The sequence below is a fragment of the Triticum aestivum genome, chromosome 5B (genome assembly GCF_018294505.1).
Source record: "Triticum aestivum cultivar Chinese Spring chromosome 5B, IWGSC CS RefSeq v2.1, whole genome shotgun sequence".
Classification (NCBI taxonomy): domain Eukaryota; kingdom Viridiplantae; phylum Streptophyta; class Magnoliopsida; order Poales; family Poaceae; genus Triticum; species Triticum aestivum.
Window position 1 is genome coordinate 286,753,535 of NC_057807.1, and position 14,217 is coordinate 286,767,751.

The following is a 14,217-nucleotide window of genomic DNA, read 5'->3' on the forward strand; positions in this document are numbered from 1 at the left end:
TTTACGGACACATGCATTGCATTGATACGTGCCCCCCTCTCTCTCACGCACACGCACCCTCATGAGTCACAACTCTCTCGATTCCTCTCGCAGACTCGCACGTCCCACCCATCGTCTATCTGCAGGTAGACATCACGCACATATGTGCTCTTCACACCCTACCCTCAGAACTTCTAAAAAACAAAAGAGGGCGCGCACATTTTATTTTAGCTCACACGTCACACATTTATACTATTACTCTTGCGGCGAACGTTCTTTGGGCATAGTATATATTGTACTCTCACAAAGAGAAGCAGTGCATGCACGCACTAGTTCTCTCACACCCACTCGCGGGTACACGTAGGAGCGCATTTTTTTGAAGCCGGTACAACAAAATCACTCCACTATATATAAAAGCAGGAGCCTTAGCGCTTGCTTTACTAGGGTTCCTCTCATTCACTCTCTCATGCTCTCCAGATCTAAGCAAGACATAGGTGGCCACACTCTCTCTCTCAGCTCATGGCTAGTCACAAATCCGTCACGTTTGCACTGTGCTACCTACCAGACAATCTGGTACTAAACCTTCGACTCTCATTTCTCAAGAAACTTTCACTTGTGCGGGTTCGTATATCGGAGGCCTCATTGCGCAGCATCATCCACTCCAGTTGCCCTACGCTAGAGTGCTTGGTGCTTGTTTTCACAGTTAGAATCGGTTGTCTCCAAATAAAGTCGCCTAACCTTGTAAGAATTGGAATTTCTTTTGATGGAAGGCAGCTCATCATCCAAGATGCCCCTTCACTTCAAAGGTTGATCCTTGATTCTAGTTATTCACCGTTGCAAATAACCGTCCTCTCTGTGCCTAAACTAGAGACCTTGGGTGTAATACATGATCTCTGTGCTCATTTCAATATGGTGTTTGGCTCCATAGTTCTTCAGGTACTTTATATTATCATCTACACTTGTAACAATAAGCTGCATTTTAAATTTCTGCGCATAATTTATATATCATCTTGGAGTACACATTTTGTACTAATATTATGTTCTATGCTCAATGAAGAGTTTCTCCATGGATGGCCTATCAATGGTGCTGGATTCTGTCAAGATCTTATATATCCAAATGAATAGTTTTGATCTGAACAAGATTATTGGCTTGCTGCAATGCTTTTCATGTCTAGAGAAGTTGTATATAAAGGTGATAATTTCACGCACATTGGAAGCCCGCATATAGTGTACTAGAATTAACCGTTCAGCTGTTGCTCTTTCGACACTCTTCTTTTAGACCTTAACTGTTTTCAATCTTCATGTCTATTTAGGCAACAGGACGGGGTAAGAAAGTTATAACCCCTGTTCAAGAATTCATCTGATTAACCAGTTAACTTGCCGATTAATCCCTACTCATAGGGTCACCGAGTAGTCGATAAAATGATAAATTGTCCGATTAATTGATTAATTGGCCGATTAACTTGCCGATTAGCCTATTAATCCCCTACTCGCCAGCCAACCGAGCAGTTACAAGTTAACGATTTCCTCAACAATGGTTATAACCAATCGGTGGATTCGTAAGCATCGGGATTTTCTCACTTCTCATGAGATTCGGTTGAAGACAATAACGCTAGAACGATATGTAGCCAACCGTGCAAACACAAGATTTGTCACATTCTTCCTGCTGAATGTGAGGTTACTATTGTCCATCAGGCTTAAGTTTATCAGCAGCATGGTTTTGACGGATGGGTATGTCAAAGAGAAAAAAAAGGAGTTTCAGGTGGGCAAAAGAGCTTCTGAACGTACCGGGCTTCTATTTACAACATATTGTGATCATAATCCAGTAAATTTTACGACCCAGGATGTTCATTCTATGGACCTGACCGATCCATTTGACTGTGACTGCCGAAAATAGTGCTGGAGTTAGATGTTGTTGCCCTTTTCAATCTGGGTATTTTTGTAAACCTGATGAACAATCAACCCTCGTGCTTTTGTACAGTTTGTAAGCTGGAGTTAGATGTTCCTGCCCTTTTCAACTTGGCTGTGACTGTCATGTTTTCTTTGAAACAAGGCAAATGGCTTGCCATTCGTTCAATTTAGAGTGAAATATTGTAACAAATCACAACCAAGGGAAATAACATCACTCACGCCGGCTACTTGAGCTCATTGTGCATTACAGAAGCCAAGTGATTAGCCCCCACCAGCACCCACAAACTTATTTTGAACTAGCACATCAAATGGGCTATAAATTTTCATAGGAAAGGCTGCATGACCGTGACAGATTTGGATTCTAACATTTGGGACCCGCGAGGAAATAGCCTATCCAAGGTGGTGTCGACTTACTAGCTAGTCAACAAACGATTCTGCCTATCAGCCGTCGGATTGACATCCAACATCTGTCGTGTATCTTCTATCTCTTGTCTTCTTCTTCCTTCAGCCGCCCAAACCAAACCACCCCGTAGGCTCCGCCTGCTCCCGCCTTCCATGGCTGGTTTCGCCTCCGCCGCCCTACCGTATGTACCCTCCAATGTTGGCCAGCCCTCCCTCTATTCCCCCACACGTCCTGTTATTCTCCGGCGACGTCAGCCCCAACACGCACCAGCGCCCGAACCAGTCAACCCTCGTACTCCCCTACGCCTGCGACTGGACCGGCGCATCTTCAACGGCTCCTGATCGTTCCATCTGAGGTCTCGCCGTCGTCCTCCGCCTTGCGGGCTTGGTTTGCTTGCCGTGCGCGGTGTGCCGCCCTTTTGCGTTGTCAACATCGTCAACAACTGAGAGGAACAAGGAGATGACTGTACGTGGAGAGGATGACAGTAGGGACCCACCAGCGTCATGGCAGTACGCAAGCAAGTGCCTCTATAGTACAAGCCCAAAAATATGGTTCCTCCTAATGGTTGGACATCTGGGGCTCACGCCATTGTCAACGTAGTCAATAAACGAGAGAATTACACTACGAGCGGCTGACACCAGGGACCCAGCAAGTCGCGTAGTTTTTTTTGAGGAACAAGCAGTTGTTATTTATACTAGTTTTAGCGATGGATCAGGGTAACAACGGGGCTGTGCGGGGGCTATGGCCCGTCTAGCCAGGGTTTTATTTATGTTTACCACATCATGAGCCCAGTTGTGTTTTTTTCTTGCTGAAAATGGCTAGCTGAGTTCTATTTTTTTAAAAGAAATACCCAAACAAGGCCTACTAGCTTTATCGGCCCTGCTGGGCTGCAAATCTTTCAAGACGATGAGAGTTTCATTCAGTTTGCCCAGAAATGACTTGTACATTTTTAAAACACATCAAACCAGGAATTAGTTTCAATTTTTTTCGTTACAAGATCTTAAATTCCATTGATTTTTATGTGTGGACAATTATTTGGATTTTATATTTATATAAATTATTTTTCAAAATAGTTTGAACGTGAATTGATATTTCTGGATTAAAAACAGTTGACCGCACCGAAATATGCAAAATTTCGTATACTTTTTAACCATGGCCACAATATGGGGTGTAATGCGAACAAAAAGAAGATGGGCTCCAAAAAAATCTTAAGAATTAGCAAATGGGATGTACATTATTAGAAATAATGGCACATGGGCTGTATGCTGTTTTCCACAGATTTGAGGCTGACTTGTGCGCCTACTACAGGTTGACGCGTATGCTTTTATAAAAAAAAGGTTGACGCACACGCAACGCCCTGTCAACTTAGTCAAGACATGAGAGCAGTGACTGTTGGATGTCCATCCAACGGCTGTCGTGCTTCTTCAATCTCTGCTCTTCATGCTCCAGCCGCTCAAACAAGCACTGGCGGGACTGCCTGCTCCCTCCTCCCGCGGTCGGCTATGCTACCGCGCAGGCCTCACGGCCCCATCGTACTCCCATCACTGGCCTAGCCATCCCACTACTCACCCACACATGTTGTTATTCTCCGGCGACGACAGACGAACCAGTAAACCCTCGTACTCCTCCGCGTGGGAAACAACTGTCGAGTATTCCCTGGCTCTGTGTCGTTCCCTTCCTAGGCCTCGCCGTCGTCCACTGCCCTGGTGCTCTCGGCGCGTCCTGGTCAACGTGGTCAATGAACGACATCCATCGGAAGTGGACTGTACATGGAGAGGCTGACAGCTGGGTCAATGGCCGCACGCAAGGAAATGCCTCCTTATTACGCGCAAAATAATGATTCCTCCACCTGACAGCTAGGCCCACAGGAAGGGCCTCTGTATTTCGCGAAAAAAATGTTCCCCCCGCTGACAGGTTGGACCCACTAGCTATATCTTTGCACGCAAGGAAGTGCCTCCTTATTACGCCCAAAAAAATGAATACCCCCTGCTAGCTGGGACCCACCATATTGTTGGGCTGACTTGTGGGCCTACTAAGTTGACGGGGACGGAGGGCTTTGTCAACTTAGTCAATACTCCAGTGACCGTATGATGTCCATCCAACGACCATAGTGCTTCTTCAACCTCTGGTCTTCTTGCTCCAGCCGCCCAAAGCAGCGCCGGTCGTGCCGCCTGCTCCTGCCTCCCGTGGCCGGCTGTGCTACCGCCTGCTCCTGCCTCCCATGGCCCGGGTCCGCGTCGTCCCCTTCCTAGGCCTCGTCGTCGTCCACCGCCGTGGTGCTCTCGGCGCGACATGGTCAATGTGGTCAACGACCGACTTCCATCAAAAGAGTACTGTACATGGAGAGGCTGACAGCTGGGTCCACGGCAGCCACAAGGAAGTGCCTCCTTATTATGCGGAAAATAATTATTCCTCCTCCTGATAGCGGGGACCCACCGGACGGGCCACCAGTATTTTGCGAAAAAAATAGTTTCCCCCTGACTGTTGGGACCCATCGGACGGGCCACCATATTTCATGAAAAAACCGTTCCCCCCGCTGTCAGCTCGGACCCACTGGAAGTGCCTCCTTATTACGCACAAAAAAATGAATACTCCCCCGGCTAGCTGGGGCCCACCTTGGTGGGAGGCTGTCTTGTGGGCCTACTAAGTTGACGGGGACGAAGGGCTTTGTCAACTTAGTCAATATGAAGGATTGTAGCTCCAGTGACCGTACGATGTCCATCCGACGACCGTAGTGCTTCTTCAACCTCTGGTCTTCTTGCTCCAGCCGCCCAAGGCAGCGCCGATCGTGCCGCATGCTCCTACCTCCCGTTGCCGGCTGTGCTGCCGCGGAGGCCTCACCGCCCCCTACTATTCCCACCGCTGGCCAGGCCCTACGGCGACGGCAGCCTCACATCGCAGCCGAACCAGTGAACCCTTGTACTCCTCTCTACGCGGGCTTCCACTGCCGCGTCTTCCCCGACTCTGCGTCATCCCCTTCCTAGGCCTCGTCGTCATCCACCGCCGTGGTGCTCTCCGCGCAGCGTGGTCAAAGTGGTCAAGGAACGACTTCCACTGAAAGAGTACTGTACGTGGAGAGGCTGACAGCTGGGTCCACGGCTACAGCCCAGTTTTTTTGTGATTTGCCAAGTAAGTCGCTTTGCCAGGCCTGTTGGGCTGCAAATCTTTCAAGACGAGGAGAGCTTTCATTCGGTTGGCCGAGAAAATGGCCCATCAGTAATGAGAAATGGGATGTACATTTTTAAAACACATCAAACTGGCAATTAGTTTCAAATATATTTTTTTCATTTCAAGATTTTTAAATTACATTAATTTTTATGCGCAGAGAATTTGTTGGGTTTTATATTGATATACATTTATTTTTTAAATCAGTTTGAATGTGAGTCGAAATTTCGGGATTAAAAACAGTTCGGACCGCATCGAAATATGCAAAATTTCGTATAATTGTTTAACCGTGGCCACAATATGGGTTGTAATGCTAACAAAAAGAATATGGGCTCCAAAAAAAACCTTAAGAATTAGCAAATGGGCTGTAAATTATTAAAAATAATGGCAGATGGGTTGTATGCTGTTTTCCACAGATTTGAGGCTTTCCTAAAAAAAGTTTGACGCACAAGCAGTGACTATTGGATGGCCATCCAACGGCCGTCGTGCTTCTTCAATCTCTCCTCTTCCTGCTCCAGCCGCTCAAACAAGCGCTGGCGGGACTGCCTGCTTCCTCCTCCCCGCGGCCGGCTCTAATAGCTCGAACCCACCAGCTATATCTTCGTACGCAAGGAAGTGCCTCCTTATTACGCACAAAAAAATGAATACTCCCCCTGTTAGCTAGGACCCAGTATAGTGGCAGGCTGACTTGTGGGCCTACTAAGTTGACGAGGACGGAGGGCTTTGTCAACTTAGTCAATATGCACGATTCTAGCTCCAGTGACCGTACGATGTCCATCCAACGGCCGTAGTGCTTCTTCAACCTCTGGTCTTCTTGCTCCAGTCGCCCAAACCAGCGCCGATCGTGCCTCGTGCTCCTGCCTCCCATGGCCCGCTACGATGCGGCGGAGGCCTCACCGCCCCCTACTACTCCCACCGCTGGCCAGGCCATCCCTCTACTCACCCACACCCCCTGTTATTCTGCGGCGACGACAGCCTCACACTACAGCGAACGAGTGTACCCTCATACTCCTCTACGCGTGGGCATCCACTACCGCGTCTTCCCCGGCTCCACGTCGTCCCCTTCCTAGACCTTGCCGTTGTCCATCGCCCTGGTGCTCTCGGCGCGGCGTGGTTAACGTGGTCAAGGAACGGCTTCCACCGGACGTGGACTGTATGTGGAGAGGCTGACAGCTGGGTCCATGGCCGCAGCAAGGAAGTGCCTCCTTATTACGCGCAAAATAATTATTCCTCCACCTGACAGCGGGGACCCACCGGACGGGCCACCATATTTCGCGAAAAAAACGTTTCCCCCCTGACTGCTGGGACCCACCAGTTACACTTCGCACGCAAGGAAGTGCGTCCGGGCAAAAAAAACAAAACGATTCGCCCCCCCTGACTGCTGGGACCCACCAGCTACATCTTCGCATGCAAGGAAGTGCGGCCGGGCAAAAAAAATGATTCGCCCCCTGACTGCTGGGACCAACCAGCTACATCTTCGCACGCAAGGAAGTGCGTCCGGGCAAAAAAACAAAACGATTCACCCCCTGACTGCTGGGACCCACTAGCTACATCTTCGCAGGCAAGGAAGTGCCTGACAGTCGGGACCCACTTGGTAGAAGCATACATAGCTTTGTCATTCTGGTCGTGAACGTGTACGTACATATATACTGGTCGATGTAGAGGCGCCCACGTGTCGTAGTAGAGGCGCGCACGTAGCATGTACATGTACGTACAGCGGCGAGGGTGCAAGAAAGAAAATACGGCCACATACGTACATACGGGCAGGGTCTCGAACGCCTACTCGCGCATACGTACATGGCTGGGTCGGAACGGAGAAACAGCGTCGTCGTCGTGTTCATGGGGAGCCAACCGGCTGGGTCGGAACGAAATGCGTGGTCGTGTTCATCGGGAGGGCTTCGATGGAACAGGCGATGGAAACGAGGCCTAGCGTACCGCACAACGGAGGAAACGGCCTTGTGTTCGACCGGCCACATTCGAAACGGGGTCCTGTTGATCGGGAGGGGCCTGGCGTACCGCAAAACGGAGGAAACGGACCTCCTACGGTCGAAACGGGGGTCCTGTTGATCGGGAGGGGTGTAGCATACCGCAAAACGGAGGAAACGGACCTCCTACGGTCAAAATGGGGGTCCTGTTGATCGGGAGGGGTGTGGCGTACCACAAAACGGATGAAACGGACTTGTGTTGGAGCGCTACGGTCGAAACGGGGGTCCTGTTCATCGGGAGGGGTGTGGCGTACCGCAAAACGGGACTCCACCGGATATTGTTCATCTCCATCGTCGACCTCCTCCAGCCTCCACGGGCTACCGTCGATCTCCTCCAGCCTCCACGGGCTCCTGTTCATCCAGCCTCCACCGCGCGCTACTCCACCGGCTACTGTTCAACCACCCCTCCACGGGCACCCCTCCACCATCTACTGTTCATCCAGCCCTCCACACCACGGGGTCCTGTTCAACCACCCCTCCACCGTCTACTGTTCATCCAGCCCTCCACACCACGGGGTCCTGTTCATCCAGAGGCAACGCCACCGCTCACTGTTCATCCAACCCCCCCCCCCCCACAATGCTCATTGTTCATCCAATCGATCGGCTTCAGTTAGCAGCAGTAGTGAAGGAATCGCTCCATCGGGTTCAGTTAACAGCCATCGATCGACCGCTCGGGTTCAGTAACGCGTAGCCTAAAGTGCAATCGCTCGGGTTCAGTTAGAGCCCAATGCCTCGCTCAGGTTCAGTTAGAGCCAATGCCTCGCACACACGCGCGTACGTGTACGAGAGAAACACGCATCGCTCGGCCCCCGACCTCCCACCGTAACCGGCAACTCCCCAAAATTTTCCTCCCCCTCGCTTCTACCACGGTTTTTTCTGTCATGAACGGCCCAAAGAATGTCATGCAGCTGCGTCTCCAGCCCGCCCAGGATGAAAAGCCCATTTTCTGTCATGATTTTTTGTCGTAGAAGTAGGAGCCCACCACATCTATGATGATACCGGGTTTTGTCACAATTCTCGTCATAGAAGTGTCATATGTATGACAAAAAAATTCGTTCGGCCCAAAATGTCACGGATGTGTCTTTTTTTTGTAGTGCCTCCGGAGCTTGCGAAGCCCGTCCTGAGGCGATCGTTGATGAGGGGGTGCAACCTGCGGCTCCCGAGGCCGGAGCCCCCAAGGCCTCGGTAGGCCACCAAGAAGCGGTGCCCGACCGCTCCTCCAAGCTTGGCGCCCCTGAGGCAGGCTGCCTAAGCGCTTCTTCGTCTGCACCACGCGCCGGCGCTCACGTTGAGAGCTTGGGTCGGTTCCGCATAGACTTTGACGCCCTCCACAAGAGGAAGGAGTCTTTGAGTGGCAGCAAGTGCCCCTGTCGTCCGTTGAAGCATAGGAAGTACTTCGCCATAGATGAGTAAGTACCTCATTCTCGTAATTCCTCAATCGCTGCTCCCTTTTCTAACTATAGCCCTTTAGGACCCCTCCTGCCAAGCCTGCAAAGTCCGCGGAAAAGTGACTTCCTCCGCTGGCCTTGAGCGTCCCGAGCTTGCGTGCTGCCCTCGACGCGAGCTCGGCCGAAGAAGTGGGCTGGCCCGTAGGGTGCCTTGAGCCTGTGCCCTTGCCGCCTTTCCTTCGCGACTTTGCCCGGAGCATGGCCAACATGCCCAGGGCTCCTCCTCTGATCGTGGACGGCAAATGGTTGAAGTTGATCCTTGGCTCTTCTTCTGGGGATGGATCTGCACCTGCCATGGTCCCTTGCGGGGCCCATCTGGCAATCGTGGGGGTGCCAGCCCCCAGGCCCCTGCCGGGAGGGGGCGTGCCGCTTCAGGGTCCTCCGCCAACTTCAGCGGCGGAGGATGACATCGACGACATGCTCAGGCAAGCGCGGGGGCGCAGGGTCGTTCACCAAGAGTTCCTCCGGAAGGCAATGGACACGATGGGCCAACTTGGTGGAGAGCTCGCGGACATGGACGCGTGCCTTGAAGCTGAGGGCCTGCGGCTAGTTAAGGAGCGACGCAAGCTGAAGGTGGTCGTCAGCCTCACGCGCCGTCAGCGGGAGCTTGACAACACGAAGGCCGAAGCATACCTTGCAGCCTCGCGAAAGGCCTCCCGAGCTATTGAGGGGGCTTGGGAGGCAGACCAACGGCGTGAGGCCACGGAGAAGCGCGCGTGGGAGATCCAGGCCTGGAGTGCTTCCCTGGAGCAGCAGGTGGAGCTGCATCAGACCGCCCTTCCTTCGCTGAAGGGCATGCCCGTCGAGGAGGAGGAGCTCCGGAGGCGTGAGGAAGCGCTGACGCTGGTGCCGAGCGTAATCTCGACCTTGAGCAGTTGGAGACGAGGGAGCGCCAGGTTACCCAGGCGGAGGACGATGTTGGCGTGCGGGAGGCTCGAATCCAAGAAGCGGTCGACCGCCGCATGGCGGAAGCTCACGTGGATCTCGTGCGCGAGTATGAAGAGAAGTTGGAGCTGATTGAAGCCGAGGCGGCGGGCAGGACTGCCGCACTCAGGTCCAAGCTGACCGAAGCGATGCAGCACGCGAAGGCCACCGCAGCCGCCCTGGTCTCGGCGCAGACTGAGTTGTCCTCCTCTCGTGTCGAGCTGCTTCTTCTTCAATGGAGGGTCGATGACGCCGAGTCCATTGCGCGGCAGAATAGAGAAGAGATTCGCCAGCAGCAGACGCTGGAGCACATGCACGGCCCCATGCTCCAAGCGCTCAGGGATAGGGCCAACACGGCCCTAGGCAACATCTGCGATGCGAACGCTCCGCACCCTCACATCACCAACTATGCCGGCCATCTCCAGTTCTTTACTAACGTGGTGACGCATCTGGAGAATCGCTCCGAGAGGGCTCGCCAGCTTGTCGAGGAGAGGGGCCGCAGCCTGCTCGGGCGCGCATTCTCCTGCGTCTTCAGCCATCTTCAGGACAGGGACCCCCACTTCGACTTCGACGCTGCCATTGCTCCGGTGCCCATGGACGTTCGAGGCGACTTGGCGCAGTGGGTGGAGGACAACGTGGATGCACTTGTTAGGGCCTTCGCTTCTGACGATGATGGGGTGATAGTCGCCGCGGATGAAGGTGATGTGGTGAATGACGGCGAAGATGGCGCTGATGGCGGCGATGGCGACACTAGTGACAGTGACAGCGGCGCCAGTGATGCCTCCGGAGACGACCAAGAGGATGCGGTGAGCGATATGTCCGAGTGACCCTGTGTCCCCCTGCTGTTTATCCTGCACACAAAAAGCTTGGGTGCAGCCCTGAAGATTGTAAGAGCATTTTGGGAGGGGAAGCCCCTCATGTAAAAGGATTGTTGTCCGCATGCTTTCTGGGGGTGACGTTGAATGTGCGCCTGCGTGGCATTACTGGCCCTGTGATGAGCTAGTTGCTGTGATTTAACTTTAGCCCGGGCGAGCCTTGAGTAGGCTTGTGAGGCTGTGAGGGTCCTCTGGGGGACCTGCTGGCCGAGCGGTGAGAGCCTCACGAGAGCGAGTGCTGGCCGCAGGATTATGGCATGTGCATGTGGGCTGAGCCCAGCCCCGCTCGCGAGGGGGAGGCGGCTGGTGCAAACTCCGGATTAGGCCAGAAACCAGAACGCAAGAAAACACACGAACGAGACAAGACACCCCTCCGCACACACGCAAACACAAATCCAATTTCAACTTAAATACAATGCAAGGAAGCTCGACCACAGAAAGGGGGGCAAAAAGCAAAAGGCCGCGTCCGGCACCTAATCTAGTCTTCGACGTCTTCTCACCAGCGCAGAGCTAAGTGCTGCCACTGGGCGTGGGAGGGAGCCCTTGAGGCCCGAGGGTGGCTCTCAGGAGACTCCGGGGCGTGTACAGCCCCAACTCATTATTATGTGAGAGTGTCACGGGCGGCGAGCTTCACAGTCACTGGGCCTTCTTCACAGGTACCGGCCTTGCTTCATATCGCCAGATGAGGGCCCCGCCCACTGCCACCCTCAACCACCATTGACGGTGACCAGAAACAAAGGACGATGCCAATGGGGTAAAGGGGACGCCAGCGGTTCCCCCGACGACCACGGGTCCTCTGCCGGGGGCAGGCTTTGCAGCACCTCCCCGGCAGAGGGACTACCTCCAGGAAACACCTTGCTCCATGCACCGTGGGGAGGGGCATGGCTCCTGGCCCCTCTCCTGCAGCCTCTAGTGTGCTCCTCCTGGCGGAAGGGAGGCTGCCAAGCTGGGGAAGCCCTCTGCCGCAGTGACCTGAACTTCCTGCGACCCATGGTTAGCATAAGCTTGCTCCTGAGAAATTAGAGGTACCCGATAGCTACTGCCGCCAGCACGGTTGGTGAGGCTTCCTTGAGGCTCCTGAAAGGGTTCGGCTTCTGGCGTCTCTTCCTCCCAGCCAGGCCCAAGAAACGAGCCATGGTCGTCTTCCAATGCGTATTCCCGATCCACCATGTGGGGCACATAAGCCTCCGATGTCGCCACCCATAAGACTTCACTGTAGTGACCCACGCTCCATGCGGGTTGGCTTGAAGCACTATCTTGGGGGTGATAGGGCGGTGGCCCGCCCAGGCCGTAGGCAGCGATGCGCATGCCCTCGCTCACCGGGGGTAGTCCTGGTGCAGCTTGACACCCGACGCTGATGCTCGAGTTGGTGTTGATGAAGCCTTGGGACACGCTTGAGGGCGCGTGGGTGTGGATGGGCCCGCCGTATGATCCGCTTGGGGCCTGGGGTGGAAGGATGGACGCAGAAAGGAGGCGCCCGTGAAGCTGCGGCATCCAGGAGCTCGGCGACGCGCTCCAGCAGCATGTCATGGCCTCTCTCCTACAACCTTCACCGTAGCAGCTCCCGGGCCACTATGAGCGCGGCCTTCATGTTCGCTTGTTCTCATCGGGTGTGCGGTGTCGTGGCTGCGGTGTTGTTTGAAGCCCTTGCCGCTGATCGCACCTGCCGCAGAGTGAGGGCAAGCGGCGCTTGACCGCGTTGCCCGTGCCCCGCAGCGTTCTACGAAGCGCGGGCTGCCTGAGGCGCGGGGTCGAGGTCGCCTTGGGCAGGCGGCGCGGCATGGGAAGGCCATGCCGCCCAGCGATCGGCTTTGGCCGTCGGGTAGCTGGACATGGATACGATGAAGCAGTGGAACGCAGATCGGCGGAAAGAGGATTCTGGCGCACTCCTACCTGGCGCGCCAAATATCGGATATCAGGTTCGGGCAAAACCCTTAAGGTTCAAACTCTGGGGTGCGCATGAAGATCTTCTCCCTAGCGATTCAGGCCCCAAAACCTCACCGCGATTCTAGCTAGCACGATGAGCAACACAAGAGACACCGGGTTTATACTGGTTCGGGCCACCGTTGTGGTGCAATACCCTAGTCCACTGTGTGGTGTGGTGGATTGCCTCTAGGGCTGATGATGAACAGTACAGACGAAGAACAGCCTCGCGATGGGTGTTCTTGTGGTGGTGTGCTTGGAGAGGAATTGATCTTTCTCTGTTGGCTCTAGATGAGATCCAGACCCTTCTACTGTGGTGGCTATCTCTATTTATAGAGGCCCTGGTCCTCTTCCCAAATATTGAGCGGGAAGGGAGCCAACAACGGCCATTTTGAAAGGGGACAGCTAGTACAAGCTATCCTGACTAAAGGTGGTCTTCGACTGCCAAAAGTACTGGTGATGACACCGTCTTGGGCTCCATGGTGACCTCCGTCCTGCCATTCTGCTGGTCTTGGTCTCGTTGCACTGATATGGAAACCTTTGCCTGATGCCTCGGTACTCCGCGCCTGCGCTTGCCCCTTTGCACCAAAGAGGAAACGAAGACACTGCGCAGGCTGGCACCCGCCTGGTCTTGATCGTCATGGCTTGTGTCACGAACACCTCGTGAGGTACCCCTCGCCTTGATCTCTCCGCCTCCTCACGAGCCTGCCTGGCGAGGCCGCCCCTAAGGAGGCCTTGCATCGTCTGCCCCGCGAGGCTTGGCCCCTCGCGAGGGTCTTGAACTTGGGTTGATGCAGACGGGCCGTACTGGGGCACTGCTGAGCCACGCCGCAGGCCGCAGGCAGGCAAATCTGGGAACCCCATTCCTAGAATGCCGACTGAATCTTATTGTGATAAATATGAAAGTGGATTTGGAGAGGTCAGGACTTTATTTAGTGATGAATCCACTATTTCGGAAGAGGTTCCAATTGATTATGAGAATAAAGTTGCTATCTATGATGATTATTGTGATGACTTGTATGCTATTAAGAATAATGATAACCATGAAACTTGTCATCATGATTTTAGTTTTCAATTGGATTATGCCTCACATGATAATTATTTTGTTGAGTTTGCTCCCACTACTATTCATGAGAAGAAATTTGCTTATGTGGAGAGTAATAAAAATTATATGCCTATAGATCATGAAAAGAATGCTTTATGTGATGGTTATATTGTTGAATTCATTCATGATGCTACTGAAAATTATTATGAGGGAGGAATATATGCTTGTAGGAATTGCAATAATATCAAGTTTCCTCTCTATGTGCTTAAAGTTTTGAAGTTATGCTTGTTTAGCCTTCGTGTGCTAGTTGATTATTGTTCCCATAAATTGTTTGCTCACAAAATCCCTATGAATAGGAAGTGGGTTAGACTTAAATGTGATAGTCATATTCTTCATGATTCTCTCTTTATGTTTCAATTCTTATCTTTTATGTGAGCATCATTGAAATCATCATGCCTAGCTAGGGGCGTTAAACTTTAGCGCTTGTTGGGAGGCAACCTAATTTTATTTTTGTTATTTGCTTTTTGCTCCTGTTTACTAATAAATAATTCATCTAGCC